The sequence below is a fragment of the Myxocyprinus asiaticus genome, chromosome 25 (genome assembly GCF_019703515.2).
Source record: "Myxocyprinus asiaticus isolate MX2 ecotype Aquarium Trade chromosome 25, UBuf_Myxa_2, whole genome shotgun sequence".
NCBI classification, from domain to species: domain Eukaryota; kingdom Metazoa; phylum Chordata; class Actinopteri; order Cypriniformes; family Catostomidae; genus Myxocyprinus; species Myxocyprinus asiaticus.
In genome coordinates, this window is record NC_059368.1 from 1,872,709 (window position 1) to 1,890,270 (window position 17,562).

At 41.1% G+C, this 17,562-nt stretch overlaps 2 protein-coding genes across 3 annotated transcripts in view; both read left to right on the forward strand.

Annotated features, from left to right (window-relative positions):
• LOC127416310 (WD repeat-containing protein 20-like) overlaps positions 1-17,562 on the forward strand; it is a 143,030-nt gene that overhangs the window by 119,840 nt on the left and 5,628 nt on the right. The gene's annotated exons all lie outside the window — the stretch shown is intronic.
• The window catches only part of wasf1 (WASP family member 1), a 69,440-nt gene that overhangs the window by 10,143 nt on the left and 41,735 nt on the right, over positions 1-17,562 (forward strand). Inside the window, exon 2 of one of the 2 annotated variants that reach the window (XM_051655612.1) lies at positions 15,085-15,644. The exons of the other annotated variant lie outside the window; for it this stretch is intronic. The gene's annotated coding sequence lies outside the window, so the exon portion shown is untranslated. The remainder of the gene's footprint in view (positions 1-15,084; positions 15,645-17,562) is intronic. 2 annotated transcript variants of the gene reach the window in all.

A 17,562-nucleotide genomic window follows, 5' to 3' on the forward strand; every position in this document is an offset into this window, starting at 1 on the left:
TAGTCAATATTTCATCATGTCATATTCATTCATTTTAGTCAGTTTTACTCTAAAATGGCATATAATTTTAGTGGACAAAAATAGCATTTTAGTTGACGATAATGTGCAAATGACAAAAACTGTAACAGACCAAACTGTTACCAAATATAAAAAATTAAAAAACAAGTATAAACTACTTACAATTATTTAAACATGCATCAGACATATTAAACATTAATATTATGTTTAATATGTGAGATTAAGCAACATGTAAAAATTGTCCTGAGCTACTGAAAAAACATCTTATAATGAATATACTGAAGTATTAGCAACTTTTTAGAAGTGTTTAGTCAGTTCAGGATATTGCGTTACACGTAGCACGTTTTAAAGGAAACGGCGTATTTACAACGTAAGTTACGCATTCTAACTAGCGCATAATTTAGTTGAAGTTCACCTGTTCATTGGCTTCATTGTCTACGTTTAGATGCACCCTCATAATGCAATTAAGGCAATACTGCGATTATTTTATTTAATATTTTCTGAATTGAATTTTGGTGAGATAAAATGACCAGATACCACAAATGAATGGCAAGGAAACACCTCTATTGAGTTTGTCCTCGTGGGCGGAGCACAACAACATCCAGCGCATGTATTCCAAATCACAATCAAATGACTCTCACGAACCGATTCTTTTGAGTGAATCAAAAGAGAGAGTGCATCCAGTGTAGTCAAAAATGACTCTTATGAACCGGTTCTGTTAATCAAACATTCAAAAAGACTCACAAACTGACTGACTAATTTTCCTATTAGTTCATAAAAAAGCAAAACAAAAAAATGAGGAGAGGGAAAGGGCAAGGCGGAGTGACAGTGAGAGAGAGAGGAGAGATAGAAAAAAAACTTGCTTGCCGGTTCACAGATATGCTGTCGCCTGGTCCTCGATCACTCCTCCACCTTCTGGCGGACGACAGCCACTCCTCCCCGGGCGGACCAGAGCCAGTCCTCTGACCCCTGGCGGATGGAACGACCCTCCGCGTTTTGGCGACCGTAGGGAACTCCTTCGCCCCTGGCAGCGGCTCCACCGCTCCAGGCAGCGAGCCCCTCCTCCGGAAGGCGGCCGTTCCTACACGTCCAGGCGGCCGGCAGCAACTCCTCCATCCCCTGGCGGATGGCTGTGGCTGCTCCTTTGGGTGGATGGCAGTGGCGAGGACCTCGGCTGATTAGCCCGATTGGGGGCCGGGCGTGCGTAGTTACGGCCCCACCCTCCTCCTCGTCACAAAGAGGTTTTTCCCAATTAATGTTAACATCTTAATCTGATTATTCCTTATACTCGGATCATTGCAATAATCAGAGTACTGGTGCCAATGATTGTCTGGACAGCTGTAGCTACAGTAAGTTGTAATATGAGGTTTATGTTGTGGATATAGTGATTAATGTCACATATAGGATGTGTTTGAGTTTTGTAATTAACCTGTTAGTAAAGTTCATTGTACAGGTGTTCAGTGGGGAAATACACAACATAGTATGACTGGATTAGGCCTATTTCTAGACTTTTCTTTCTGAAAAGTTAGTGCATTGATAATACCTTGCAATATAATTTTTTCCACTACATAAATTTGTCAACAGTATGTTAAAAAAAGGTCATGATGACTCTTTTTCGTCTTGTCTTTGTTATAATTTGTCAGTTATTTCGTTGATGAGATTAACACTTACTCTATGCATACAAGTTTTGTTTCATTGTAGTTATTGAGCAAAATAAATTTTAATAAATTAGTTTTCATACGTTAGCAGGCAGATTACAGCGATGGTTCGCCGTTTTATAGTCACCCTTGCGCAGGAAATTCCTATAAACTTTAAAGCAGCTACCCAGCTGATAAATGTATATTCTAAGAACGTTTTCCTAACGTTCCCATAAGGTTGTGAAAAGGTTATCTGAAAGTTCTGGGAATGTTCAAAATGTCCAGTTTTTTAAATGTTTAAAGAATTTTTTTTCTTGGTTATTAGAAGGTTCTGGACAAACATTAGAATTGTTTTTTTTACAATGTAGTAACGTTTAAAGAACGTTCCATGTAAGACGCTGACTACCTCCCCTGGAGTTCGAATCCAGGGTGTGCTGAGTGACTCCAGCCAGATCTCCTAAGCAACCAAATTGACCCGGTTGCTAGGGAGGGTAGAGTCACATGGGGTAACCTCCTCGTGGTCGCTATAATGTGGTTCTCGCTCTCATTGGGGCGCGTGGTGAGTTGTGTGTGGATGCCGCGGAGAATAGCGTGAAGCCTGCACACGCGCTATGTCTCCACGCGCACAACAAGTCACGTGATAAGATGCACGGATTGACTGTCTCAGACGCGGAGGCAATTGAGATTCGTCCTCCACCACCCGGATTGAGGCAAGTCACTACGCCACCACGAGGACTTAGAGTGCATTGGGAATTGGCTGTTCCAAATTGGGGAGAAAAAAAAATGAATATTTGTTCACAATATACTGTAAATAAAACATATGTGTTTATAGCTTTAATGTTTTTATAATGAGAAAAATTTTACAAACATGAATTTCTGGAAACCAAAAAATAAATAGAGAGATTACTTGAGACAAAAAAAAGTGCTTTCAAAATTGGTTCACAACAGAGAGAGTAAATCAGACTGATACTAAAAATTTTATTAAACAATAACAGTGAAGTTTGTTATAGATGCAATGATTTTGACTTTTCAAATCGAATGTTTTTTTGTCGTTGACCAGATTCATGAATAGAACTTTTCTGTTTCTCCAAATTCACGCTTTCCTGTCGTCCATGATTTTAGTTCTTTAATCTTCGTATTCCATCAAAATGACAGATAATGATAAATTGTGGCATGTCTAAAAAATGTGGTGCTCCTGCATGAGACACTGTAAAAACATCGAGACGTGGCGTGACGTCTGTCTAGCACGTTTATGTAGGAAAACAATTGAAAAACATCGCGAATAGATACACGTTCGGTGTGAACAGCCCCTAAGACAACTGACAACCTCATGCAGGTGTAACGGGAGCCAGCTGGTACATGATAGCTGTCCAGTATGGGTAAAGGCTTTAGCCTCCTCGTTAGCACGCCCACCTCCTATGCCAGATACCCCGGTTCGAATCCCGCTTGGAGCAGGACAAACAGGATATGTTACACAGGCCACTGAAAATTTCAAATGGGCTGGATGTGTCCCATCAGCCATACAGGTTTGGAATGAGAGTGAGGTCACGTCCAAACTCAGGGGCTTTTCACACCTAAAAACACAGTGTTTTTGTGTCCGTCTGCGCAGTTTGTCAATCGTTTTACTATGTACGTTTTTTTAGAACTTCAACTTTTTAAATAAATGTGTCTGGAGACACCTGCGTTTTGTTCTATTCGTAGCGCTGCATCTAGTTTTTAGTGCAAATATTAAGGGCCGTTTGATGTGAACGGCCCTTAATATGTTTTCGTTATTGTTTTCCAAAGTCTCTGTTTTTGGAGGAAAATGCCACTCCGGTGTTGTTGAGAAGCTGAAATGTAGCCAAATCATCGCATTCTGAATCAAAAATGCAGTAATGTGGATGTGGCCTGAATAAATAATGGCATGTTAATTTTTTAGCAAACTATTATTTTAACAGCCAATATTTAAACGAAGGGCATTCAATTATTATTTGCTGTGATCAACTTCCTCTGATTTGCATTTCTGGCTGCGGATTTTTATAAAGCTTAAGCATATTGAGTGTTGATTTAATCAATTTTAGCTGTAATATATTCAGTATAATAATCCAAGCTATTGGGGAAAATACTTAATTATCAGTAGGCCTATATTTATTTCAATTATAGTTCTCAAGAAAATGTGAGTAAGCTGTGCTAAATTCACTTAAACCAGCTAAGACCAGTAAACAGTTTAGGCTGATTTAATCCGTGTTGTTTTGGGGGGTTTGTTTCAGTAGGGAATTGATCGTTAATTTACTGTAATTGACCACCGATTATGGAAATTGCTGGATTTTATGTTGAGAGAGAGAAATGGAGGAGGACACAGCAGTAAGGTGATGAAGAAATTGAGCGGGAGTTAATCGTTCACTCCTACGTTATTTTCCGCCTCTGTTGGCTGTTATTTTTATGCGCTGCCTCCAGACAGACAGAATGCATCAGAAAACACATGACGGAATATAAGTGTGTGTGTGTGTTTGTATAAGGGAGATTGTGACTGAGATATTTTCCTTTTGTTGGATTTCTCTGGGCAAGACCAAAAAAAAAAAAAAAAAAATCACAATCGCCCACGCTAGCTTCGCTGAATTCATTTCAGTTGGAGAAAAAAAAGCTGAAAACTGAAGTGAATCTGCACCAGATATGTGTTTGTCCTTGTATCTCATCATGGTGATCTATTCTAAGATGTGGTGGGTGTTAGCAGGCGAAATGATTTACGGGGGTGCAGCTAATGCATGATAATAAACTTATTTATTGGTTAAATTACACGTTACTGTTCATTTCTTGTAAATTAAATTAAATGTATTATTACGGTAACTATTATTATTACTGTTAATATTGTTATTGTCTGTAGTGCATTGATAGTATGGAAATGTAAGTTCAGTCTCCTTACACAATGAATCGTGTCGTTATTTTCTCTTAAAGACATAGTTCATCCAAAAATGTATATTCTGTTATCATTTATTCACCCTCATCCTTGTTGTTCCAAACTCGTATGACATTCTTTGTTCTGTGGAACACAAAAGGAGATGTTTAGCAGAATGTCAGCCTCAGTCACCATTCACTTTCATTGTATGGATAAAAAAAGCAATGAAAGTAAATGGTGACTGAGGCTGACATTCTGCTAAACTTCTCCTTTTGTGTTCCACGGGGGGAAAAAAGTCAAACAGGTTTTAAATGACATGATGGAATTTCCATTTTGAAATATTCCATCAAATCACTATTCACTAAAATGAATGTGATTTGGGGCCTGGGTAGCTCAGTGAGTAAAGACGCTGACTGCCACTCCAGGAGTCATGAGTTCGAATCCAGGGTGTGCCGAGTGACTCCAGCCAGGTCTCCTAAGCAACCAAATTGACCCGGTTGCTAGGGAGGGTAGAGTCACATGGGGTAACCTCCTCGTGGTCACTATAATGTGGTTCTCGCTCTCGGTGGGGTGCGTGGTGAGTTGTGCGTGGATGCCGCGGAGAATAGCGTGAAGCCTCCACACGCACTAGGTCTCCGTGGTAACACGCTCAACAAGCCACGTGATAAAATGCACGGACTGACGGTCTCAGATGCAGAGGCAACTGAGATTCGTCCTCCACCACCCGGATTGAGGTGAGTCACTACGCCACCATGAGGACTTAGAGCGCATTGGGAATTGGGAATTCCAAATTGGGGAGAAAAAAAAATAAACATGACATATTTTGAAAATGTCATTCTTACCCCTGCGAGACATTATCCGCATCTGGACCGAATATTCAAGGTAAAACTGACATTGTTCTCAAGTCTGCACGTTCGCTGGGCATCCCTGTTTGACCCCTTGGGGTCAGATGTCACAGCTGAGGCCCCGCGGTTGTAATCATTACATAAATATTGGTCGTAGCACATGGCGAGAGCCAATTGTGTGGCTTATCCTCTGAAACATGTGACTGGTCCTGACAGGCAGTGAGACTGCTGTAGCCAAACTCTCCAGGGATGCGGTTTCACGTCGCATCATCACGGGTCATGCTTGAGGCGAAAATCTGACTATTGTTGTGAATGTACACGGATTGTGACACAGAGTCGTCTTACTTTAGACAACGGTGCCTGGAGAGCGCTGCATGACATAACTTGCACAACTAGCTGAAGCTGTGAGACGGGGTATTATGGCACATAATGAACAACACAGCATAAAAAAGATTTTCTTTAGACAAACATAGTCTCATGACAACTCATAATAATTCATATGAGATGGCGAAATCACAAGATATTGTATCACTTGGATCATGACCATGATGACCATTGACGTGCGGTGGGCGAGCATGCACGCCAGAGATACAGTGGATCAGAGAGCAGACCACTGGCGCGAGTTGTTTCATTACATTCGCACGAAAAACGAGCCATGAAAATATCTTATGCTTATAAAGTAAATTAATCTGGTTTAAAAAATATTTAGATGTTGTTTACTGGATAACAAGAGAAAAATATTGATACATTTTTGCAGAGAAATGCATCCTCATGGAACTCAAAAGGAAATATTCTTGGACGAAAATATCTCTAGTTGAAACTGTCAGTTGTAGACTGATCTTAAAGCTCCTCTGGATCAATACAAATCTAATGGGGTTGCCATTTTGACAGAGTGTTTTCAAGAAAGGGCAAATTGGAGCAGAGAGATGTGTTAACCAATACTGTATTTTGAGCTTTAAATGACTGATGCTGAAACTGCAAGCATTAAAAATGAATTAGAAAGCATCCTAATTTATATAACCATGTCAAAATGTTGGGACGAACTGCAGCGTTTAACTCAATATTGCTATTCTAAAATGAAGACGTAAAATATCTGTCACTGATTATTTGTGGTATAATCGTCACTGATTGGGCAACAGTGTTGAAACTGGGAGAAGAAATTGACAGGAAAACCCTGCCGCAGGCGTCAAAAGTGATTTCCAGGCTACGCGGCAGAACGGATTGGCATTGGGACGCGTGTAATGACCTATCTTTTATCTGGAACACAAGCCGTTGCCAGGATATACGCTCCTCCAGGAAGCCTTAAATCAGAGCAGGCATTGGGAAATAGAGACCAGCGTTACTGACATTTCATAATGCTCCAAGTGAAACAATTCAGCACCAGCTACAAATCAATTCCTTATTATGGTTCAGTATAGCACGAGATAACAGCACTGGTCTAATACACAACAGTGATGCAACTGTGTACGGCTCCACAGCATTTATACTTATCAGGAAAATGTAAGAATTAAGAATGGTTTACTTGAAGTTGTCTGCATATTAAGCTGGGAAACACAAAAGTATTTTAACATTAAAATATAACACACATCAGCTTTAAAGACATGAAATTGTGGATGTCGTTGCAGCCTAAAGGGGCGTTCACACCAACAGCCATTTGCATCAACCTAGCAAGTCATTTGTTCTAAATGAATGTTGCCTATTTAAGCATCAAAGACACTTGTTATGTCATGTGAGATGTGGAAGTCAAAAAGCAAATGTGCAGCCACTGCCAATGAGACCGCAGATGGTGTGATCGAGTAAAAACGCCTTCTAGCAACACTACAGAAACTTGTGGACCTCCAGCTCAATGTGAACATCCCTCAGTCACATGACACCCACAATGCACCCTTTGACACTTGTCTGAACAGGCCGTGTTGTTTTTTGATTAAAAGCTGTGTTTGTCCACACAAAATGAACTCTCACTTTCCTCATTATTTCGGTGCGTTACGACCCGCTGGCCTGTGTAGTTTTTTTAAAAAGATACATCCGTGCGTGTTTGTTTGCTTGAAAGACTCTTCATTAGTAACATTCTCTATACATTCTCTTGCCGTCTGGGATCGACCCCTCTTGGCCTGAAGGCCAGATTGGCATACTGTGCCCATTGGCACCACTCAGGGCATCACACCCTCCAGCGTTTACCCAGAAATGCCTCCATTCATCGCAGATCCAAAATGGCATCTACACTTTCCAGTGAGCACAGTTGGAGTTTAATGGTCCAGTCGTGTGATTGCTGCATTCACTGCGGTGCAGTCATGCCTGATTGATGGATTTATTCAAATGAGTGCCATGACTCACCGTGCATCCATCTATTCTCAATGTGAACACTGTGCAGATGAGATATTTCACTGTCTGCAGGTGTAGCTATTTTTGGATGAACAGGAAATGGCTTTGAGGTCACTAGTATGAGGGAGCAAGACTACATTTACTCTAAAGACAGCAAAAACATTCTGTTGTTAAAGTAAAACTGAATGAACTCAATGAAACTGCATTCACAGCACATTTGGCTTCTGCAGTGACATATTTCCATGTCAGATATACAATTGGGAATTGACTGGATGGTGAAAAGTTGGTTTTCCATACCAGAATGGAGCCAGAGATGAATGCGAGTTTGCAAGAACAATAGCATAATAGCTATAAATTAGCCAATAGAGCTCAATAGTCTGCTTCTGAAAGTAAAAATCTCATTCATTTTCTCCATAGGGGAATGTATTTATTTTTTAGTTTTTTTTTCTCCCCAATATGGTATGCCCAATGTGCTCTAAGTCCTCATGGTTGTGTAGTGACTCGCCTCAATCCGGGTGGCGGAGGACGAATCTCAGTTGCCACCTCGTCTGAGACCGTCTATCCGTGCATCTTATCACGTGGGTTGTTGAGCATGTTACTGCAGAGACGTAGTGCATGCGGAGGCTTCACGCTATTCTCCGCGGCATCCACGCACAACTCACCACACACCTCATTGAGAGCGAGAACCACATTATAGCGACCACGAGGAGGTTACCCCATGTGACTCTACCCTCCCTAGCAACCGGGCCAGTTTGGTTGCTTAGGAGACCAGGCTGGATTCACTCAGCACGCCCTGGATTCGGACTCACGACTCCAGGTGTGGTAGACAGCGTCTTTACTCACTGAGCTACCCAAGCCCCATTTCTGTTTCTTAGCGCTTAAACTACACATCCAGCATTGTAACACATCTCACTAGAGCAAGAATGGCTGTTACATTGAATAAAATGTATTAATTCAAGCAATGCATTGCTAAAGCAAGTTACGTTACCTGTGGAAAACCCTCAGCCAGTGACACAGCCAAGGGTGGGCCAGGCCCACCCAAATTAGACCCAGGCCCACCCATTTGATTTGACTTCAAATATAAAGTAGTATAAAAATGCATGAATTCTGATGTCTGAAAGTGTGAAAGAACTTGTTGAATGCGCTGCTTCTCTGTTTTGGTAAAAAAAAAAATTGGGGCGAAAAATTGGCCCATCCATTTTTATTGAGGCCCACCTAATAGTAATTTCCTGGCTACGTCCTTGCCTTCAGCATTGTTTCCTCTCACATACACTGCTGTAATGGCGATTTTCAGAAACTCCCGCCAGATAGCACCAGTTATCGGTGGATCCGATATTACAAAAAATAAAATCAGAATATTGGAAAATCCGATTATCGGTCAATGAACAACCAACAGTTTAAATAAAAGCAGCAAACAGTAAAAATAAAAAATAAAATATATATATATATATATATATATATATATATATATATATATATATATATATATATATATATATATATATATATATACACTATATTGCCAAAAGTATTCGCTCATCTGCCTTTAGACGCATATGAACTTAAGTGACATCCCATTCTTAATCCATAGGGTTTAATAAGACGTCGGCCCACCCTTTGCAGCTATAACAGCTTCAACTCTTCTGGGAAGGCTTTCCACAAGGTTTAGGGGTGTGTTTATGGGAATTTTTGACCATTCTTCCAGAAGCGCATTTGTGAGGTCAGACACTGATGTTGGACGAGAAGGCCTGGCTCACAGTCTTCGCTCTAATTCATCCCAAAGGTGCTCTATCAGGTTGAGGTCAGGACTCTGTGCAGGCCAGTCAAGTTCTTCCACACCAAACTCGCTCATCCATGTCTTTATGGACCTTGCTTTGTGCACTGGTGCGAAGTCATGTTGGAACAGGAAGGGGCCATCCCCAAACTGTTCCCACAAAGTTGGGAGCATGGAATTGTCCAAAATCTCTTGGTATGCTGAAGCATTCAGAGTTCCTTTCACTGGAACTAAGGGGCCAAGCCCAGCTCCTGAAAAACAACCCCACACCATAATCCCCCCTCCACCAAACTTCACAGTTGGCACAATGCAGTCAGACAAGTACCGTTCTCCTGCCAAATGCCAAACCCAGACTTGTCCATCAGATTGCCAGTTGGAGAAGCGTGATTCGTCACTCCAGAGAACACGTCTCCACTGCTCTAGAGTCCAGTGGCGGCGTGCTTTACACCACTGCATCCGACGCTTTGCACTGCACTTGGTGATGTATGGCTTGGTTGCAGCTGCTCAGCCATGGAAACCCATTCCATGAAGCTCTCTACGCACTGTTCTTGAGCTAATCTGAAGGCCACATGAACTTTGGAGGTCTGTAGCGATTGACTCTGCAGAAAGTTGCCGACCTCTGCGCACTATGCGCCTCAGCATCCGCTGACCCCGCTCTGTCATTTTACGTGGCCTACCACTTTGTGGCTGAGTTGCTGTCATTCCCAATCGCTTCCACTTTGTTATAATACCACTGACAGTTGACTGTGGAATATTTAGTAGCGAGGAAATTTCACGACTGGACTTGTTGCACAGGTGGCATCCTATCACGGTACCACGCTGGAATTCACTGAGCTCCTGAGAGCGGCCCATTCTTTCACAAATGTTTGTAGAAGCAGTCTGCATGCCTAGGTGCTTCATTTTATACACCTGTGGCCATGGAAGTGATTGGAACACCTGAATTCAATTATTTGGATGGGTGAGCGAATACTTTTGGCAATATAGTGTATATTAAAAGACAGTAAGAAAGCAATTAGCATAATTTATTCAGCACACTCTCACAGTGAAATCGTCAGGATTTGTACGACTTTTCTCAATTTGGCTAATTCGTATGGTATCGTGCGACTGCACTCGTTTTAATTCCCACGACTTTCACTACAGCCAATGGCGTCGCTGGACATCGTTTCCATCAATTACTTGCTTCTGTCACACACAACAGCTTCCTATCATGTTTACACACTCTACTGATTGATTACGTTTAGGTAAGGGGTTTGGGTAAGGGCATAATATTTATAAGTATGTCCTTTACGCCTCGTGCGTGGAACTCACACTTACTTCCGCATTAGACATCCAGGAATTTGCACGTGATGAAATCGTACGAGTTTATGCGAGCAACATCGTTATTTACGACTTTCCATGATATCGGGTTGAATTTATTCATGCCCAATACGTGAGCATGATGTGCGTAGTTGTCTTAACTTATATTTTTGATTTCGTCTGAATAGTTTTCCTAGGTTCAGTAACCTGTTCAGGTTACATCACATGTTCAGCCAACAAAAACTTGGATAATTGAGTTGTCTCAACAAGATCAATCCAGGGCAGTTATTCTAACTCTACATTATAAGTTATGATAGCTAAAAGGAAAAATAATTTTTTAGAGTGTAAAAAAGACATTTAGCGAGAACAGACATACACAGTAACATCAGAGTGAGACGCAGACAGATTTACAGGCGCTCACAGAACCATTTGAGACTGACAGGTAACGACAGTGAAGACGGTTAGATTGTCAGATCTGTGACACTGACTGTGAGTAAATCAGTCTCGCTCTCTCTGTCAGCACGACTATAACTATCCCTTTAACACTTCTCTGAGTGGTTGCTAGGGTCTTCTGTGTGGTTGCTAGGTGGGTAGTGGCTCAAGTGTAAAGAGTCCTGCACCCTCAAATCTCTATGATATGACTCGGGTCCCTCTTTCAATGTTTACAGGATTGTGAAAGTGTTTTTCCTTCATGAGAGGGGGGGCAGGCAGCACTTCTCCGTCCATATTGCGTATATATTTATGCTCATTATGTAGCGTGGGAGTTTGTAAGACTCAGTGTGACTTTGTGAATCTGTATCGTGTGTGGGATGTGTATTTCATACCCATCTGTGTTCCAGTGAGTCACTTACAATGGAAGTCAATGGGGCCAATTCGTAAACGTTAAAATACTGTTTCAAAAGTATAGCCACAAGACGTAAACAATATGTGTGTTAATGTTATTTTAGTTTACTCTTAATTTTTCAGTAATTTAATTACAGTTACTTCTGATGTAATTGTGTTAAATACTGTATAGATTAATTAATAATAATTATATTTATTTATCACACATTATACGTTTTGCACATATACAACAAAATTCTTTTTTTCCCCATATCCCAGCCAAGCTGGGGGTCAGAGTGCAAGGTCTGCCATGATATGGTGCCCCTGGAGCAGATAGGGTCAAGGGCCTTGCTTAAGGGCCCAACAGTGGCATCTTGGCAGTGTTGGGGCTTGAACCCTTAACCTTCTGATCAGTAAGCCAGAGCCTTAACCACTGAGCCACCACAACAATTCTATATAAAACAATAGTGAATTTAAAATAGAAATTTAATGTCTTATGTTAAAATTTATGTTTTCTATTTAACGCCGCCCCCTTAAATTCTTTGGCCAGTTCATGAATAATTTATTAGATTTTTCTATGATTTGGTGAAAAAAGAAAAATAACATGAAATGAAAATCATGCTATGACAATAATAGCCAGTAGGTGGCAGCGGTGTTATATGCAGCCACCTACTGTGCACTAATTCTACATTTTATCAAGTTATGCATTTGGATATATATTTAGACATTATCAAACTATTGTTATTATAAACTATTTTCTGTTTTGAAGTGTCCGTTTTTTTCAATAATGTCACATGATGGCTACAGTCAGATCTGACCTGGTGTTACAAAGAGAAGACATAGAAAAATCATGGGTTTCATAAATAATAGAGTAAATTTAAAGTTGACCAAAAAGAAACATGTTTCAAGTATTTGAAACTGTTTTAACATTTAAAACATTACTTTTCATGTCATTCTATCCCTGTGCAATATTTTTTATATAATAAACAATTAAAGAATATTTTTTAAAGCCTTAAATAAATAATATAGCCCTATTTTATTAAATAATTCCAAGTTAAATATGAATAAATTACTTCTTAAGGTGTATGTGTATTAAGCATACATACACCTTAAGAAGTCTGACAATTTATCATCATAATCACAATTACAAGTTACAAGTTACTGCTAGCCAAATTTCATAATCTTTACAGCCATGGGGTTTGAGATCTTAAGGAGTGGCGGTGTGAACAACAATAAATGCTAAAAGGACCAAAAAAGAAACTGTGTCCTCTTTTAAGTCCACTTAAAGCACTGAGGTCATTTGCTGCTGGTTTCCTTTCTGGTTCACTTTAACTGAACTGGGTTTGGTTCATTTTAAAACAGACTATATGTGAATCAAATAATGAGTCAAGGAGATTTTAAAAAACTGCAGAAACAGTACCAATAGTCTGCTAAATCAAACATAGCCAAGGTGTTAAAATCGTGGCATGTGACCTGTTCCTCACCATAACCAATGAGATTTCACTTCATTCAAAGTTCAAATGAGGCTGCTTATCATTTAAACATTACTCAGAATTCAATACGGTTGTATCCCTGGAGATCTCATGAGCAGACTTTGAAGTTTTCTTTTGAGCTTTAATAGTACATCTGTGAATTTCAGACTACTGCAGACTGGACTGGCTTTACGCAGCTACATGTCTGCATGAGTGTTTGTGTATACGTGTTATGTAAGAGTGCACGGCTTGCAGGCATCTCTCTCTTTCTCTCAGTCTTTTGTTTTCCCACGTGAGATTCTAATGCAAACCAGCTGTTGGCCCGGTCATACCTCCAGAATTCCAGCGCTCTGATTGGCTGCGCTTGAGTTGCCTGCTTTCTGATTGGCTGCTGCAGCATTCCGTTGTCTGTGATTGGTCTCTGTCCAGGGTCAGTTTGCAGCAAATCAAATCACACAGACCAAATCATACAAAATACTTGAGCTTTCTCAACTCTTTTTAAAAGAATCTATGATTTCCACAATGGAGAAAGTTTAAAGGAGTGACCAGCAAAAGCAATACTCATCATGATGTCATAATGATCATATTTACTAGATGAGTGCACATGAACACTTAGGCAAAGATTAGGAGATAAACAAGCCAAAGGGATAATGTACAGTCAGACGGTTGTTATCGAAAAAAACAGGGCGATCAGGACCCTGGCATTTATTGCATTTCTTTGCGATAAATACCACTTATTCCATGGATACTAACCAAATAAATAAATACATGGACATAAAGTATTGATTTGCTTTGAAATTATGTAATTATGTGGGAAGAAATAAATCGCTGAACAGCTGAAATCCACCTCTGGTTTGCGTCGGAGTTCTGTTGGTATTTATTTAGTAATTAATGATTGTCTGACTCCAGCTTATTACAAGACTACTTGCCGAATAAGAAAATAAATGCACATGAAACACTGCTGAGTTAAAATTATTTTATTAGCTTACTTATAGAGATTGCACAGTGATCCGATAAGTAGGAAATATGACTTGCAAAACCCGAATGACCGGTCTGAAATGTGGATTTACGGTTGTTACTCAGAAATATCAGACCACTAGATGGCGCCATTGACCAATCAGAATCTAGTATCCCAGACACCTGTGTCATAAAGCGCATTTTCATGATATTCACAATGCTCATTCATTTTATATCTCCAAAAAAATGGTACTTGTAAACTTTTCAACTCAGACGGTACAGCAGATAAGGAAAACAGAATGCAAGAAACCAACTAAAAAAGACTGACCAACAAGAGCATTACACAAGAATTTTGCCACACTCCAGTCATCTGGGAATGATTACTATTATTTACGTATTTACGAGTTGAGTGTACATGAATGCTGCCACAGTGAAGTAATTACCAGCGGAGAACTCAGGAGCCCCGACTTTCCCAATTTAGGGCGTCAAGTAGAAAATCATGACAAAAGCGAATTGGTATTTGTGACGAGGAGGAGGGTGTGGCCGGGCCGTGAGGGTGCATGGCCGGCGCTGAGTCACCTAATCAGTGGGGGAGAGAGATAAAGGGGAGCCAGACATGCCAGTGAGAGAGAGAGGGAAAGACACACTGAGTTATGTTTGTGTGTGTCTTTTATGTTATGTTGAAGTTAATTTGTATCATTAAAACTTTATGTTGACTGCTCAGTCAACATAAAGTTTTCTCAAATCAAATCAAGTCCCAGCTTCCTCCTTTCCCGACTGAACAGAGGTCTTTTACATTTGGTGCCGAAACCCGGGAATCTCACCACAGCGGTCCGCCAGAACACGGATGAGCCATTGCCATCTGCCAGATGGCGAAGTGGCTGAGGACCAGTGGACGGTGTGTTCAGGACCAGCAAGCCAGTTTCTCTCTCTCTCTTAAAACAGACTATATGTGAAACCACCCTTAGTCTTTCCCATTAATTTCCTATGGTTGGTCAATTTTGACCGCAAACAGTAAAGGTGTCACTTTTTCTCAAATCAAGTCCATTTTTCTCTGTGTGTTCAGATGGCAAGGGGAGGAAAAGTCATCATAAAGGAACCCATTTTTATTACATCGGAAAAAGGGACCGAAAGTCAAAAATAAGCTAACAATTTTGGAAGGTCGGCCGCCGGGGGACGTAGGAGCCGCTGCCTTCTGCCAGGGGACGGAGGAGCCGTTGCCGGCCACCAGGGGACGGAGGACCCGCTGCCGTCTGCTGGGTCGCGAAGGAACCGCTGCCATCCGCCAGGAGGTGGAGGAGCCACTGCCATCTGCCAGGGGGCAGAGAGGCTGAGGACTAGTGGACGGTGTTTTTGGGACCGGCAAGCTAGTTTTTCTCTCTCTCTCTCTCCTCTCTCCCTCCCCTCGTCTCTCCCCAGGTTCCCAGGAGGCAGGGAGGACCATCAGGTGGCGGAACGTCACACAGACACAGCGTCTCCCCTCCAGAGATGGGGTGGAGGAGTGTAACGAGGAGGAGGGTGTGACCGGGTTGTGAGGGTGCACGTGATTGTTTACAGCAGCGGCCAGTCACAGCATCGACCAATCGCCTACCTACTATTGCAGCGCATGTACAGTGTTTAGCTCACGTGGGTTGATGAGCTTATTTCCTCAACAACAATCGACCACATGGCGATCCGGCGCTGTAATGTGTTATTTTGAATGTTATGGTAAATGTTCGTTATCAGTGTCGTTTAGTGTCAGCCGATTTTCCGCCCCTCGCGCTCTTTTCCGTGTTCCCCATTGTGATGACCTTCTTGGCTGTATTGTTTGTGTGTTGGTAATGTGTGTGTTTGTGTGTGTTGTCTTTTTCTCTTTTCTCCCTCTCTCTTAATCACTCTCAGGTGTGGGGTATCCAGGTGAGCTGATTGTTAATGGGGCGCACCAATGCGCAGTGTGTTTCCTCCCTATATAAACTGAGTGTTTCATGGCTGGGTTGTGTGATGGGAGATGGTTGTTCATGAGCTGTCATCTCGTTCACGGGCGCTCAGGCGCATTTGGGGTTCCTGCTGCTGGTGCGGAGAGTTTGTGGTTGTCGCTGTCTGAATTTCGGAGTTTGCTGTTCTTTCATATACAGAATTGTCAATAAATGTGTCTGTGTTTCCGCTACTCTCATCTCCCCGCATCTTTTACTGCATTTTATTTTTAAAGTGTAACACCCATCCACTGATGTATGGATGCAATCTTGTTTTATTAAACTAAAAAGTTATATTTGGGTGAATTAGAATGCAAAACCTCTAAAAACTAAAGGCAAAAAGTTACCACTAGATCAGTCAGTCATGTTCTTAATCAAAGTGCTGATCGGTGTATTCATCTACTGTCTAACTAAACCTCAAGACTGATAGTGGCAGATGTAGAGATGAAATAACCATATTATGTGAAATATTTATTTGAGTGCTTGAATCAGTGATTAAGAATGACTGTGGATCAAAACAGGTAATTTAAAAGTATCTTTTACTGTGCATAACATAATTAATATTCATGAGTTTTGCAGCACTGAACCCTCACAGTACAGTTTTCTGTACGGTTTATTTTTATTTAACTTTGTGTTATTCTTCGCATTCAAATGGATTATTCCAGCTGTTACAAAGGTGATAGGCCTACAGGACTTTATTAGCAGAATAACATGGGATATGCATGCACTCTTCATCCATGGGTACACTTAACAATGGTGGTGATGTTTAGTCCAGATTGCCGGTTCTATACGTGAAGTTTAGGAAGATTTAGAATTTGCTGACGTGTTTAGTAGACAATGTCTTGGTGCTCTGGAGATAGAAATGTTGTTACTTATTTTTTATTATGTAAATATATATATATATACAGGTATATGTTTTAATATTGGCAAATCAGTATCAAAATGGTTACTATTTGGTTCCTGTGGAAATGCAGTTGTATCACAAATTCATGGACATTTGTAATTTGCTAGTGACTTCAATTAATGAACTAGTACTTGTTGCAATGAAGCTTGGTACCTTAATCCATAAGACCTAGACATGGGTGCTTGCTTTAGTGTTGCCACCCCTCATAGTCTGCATGCCACCCCCTTGCCACCCCATAAAAAATTTCTAGATCCGCCCCTGCAGTGAAGTGTGTTTGATGATAAACGGGCGGTACATCTGTCATATGAGCCGTCTCATTCGATCACAGCTCAGAGAAACGGGGGTTAATCTCTGCTGCCATGGCAACAGTACCATGGTGATAAGGTCACTGAGCACACAGTGTCAATAGGGGTCAAGATACTGGAATACTGCATACTGTACATTATGTATTCTGCATTGTGTGCCATTTTTAGTATACTGCACATTTTGGTAAGCATGAGTGAGTAATCCATGTACTACATGTACACTTGTGACGAGGAGGAGGGCAGGGCTGGGCCATGAGGGAGATAAAGGGGGATAAAGGCGAGCCGGAGGCGCCAGTTCGAGGGAGAGAGAGACACACGTGGCCACGCTGCATGTGTGTCTGTGTCTGTCTTATGTTGTTTTCAGTTCATTTATATCATTAAAC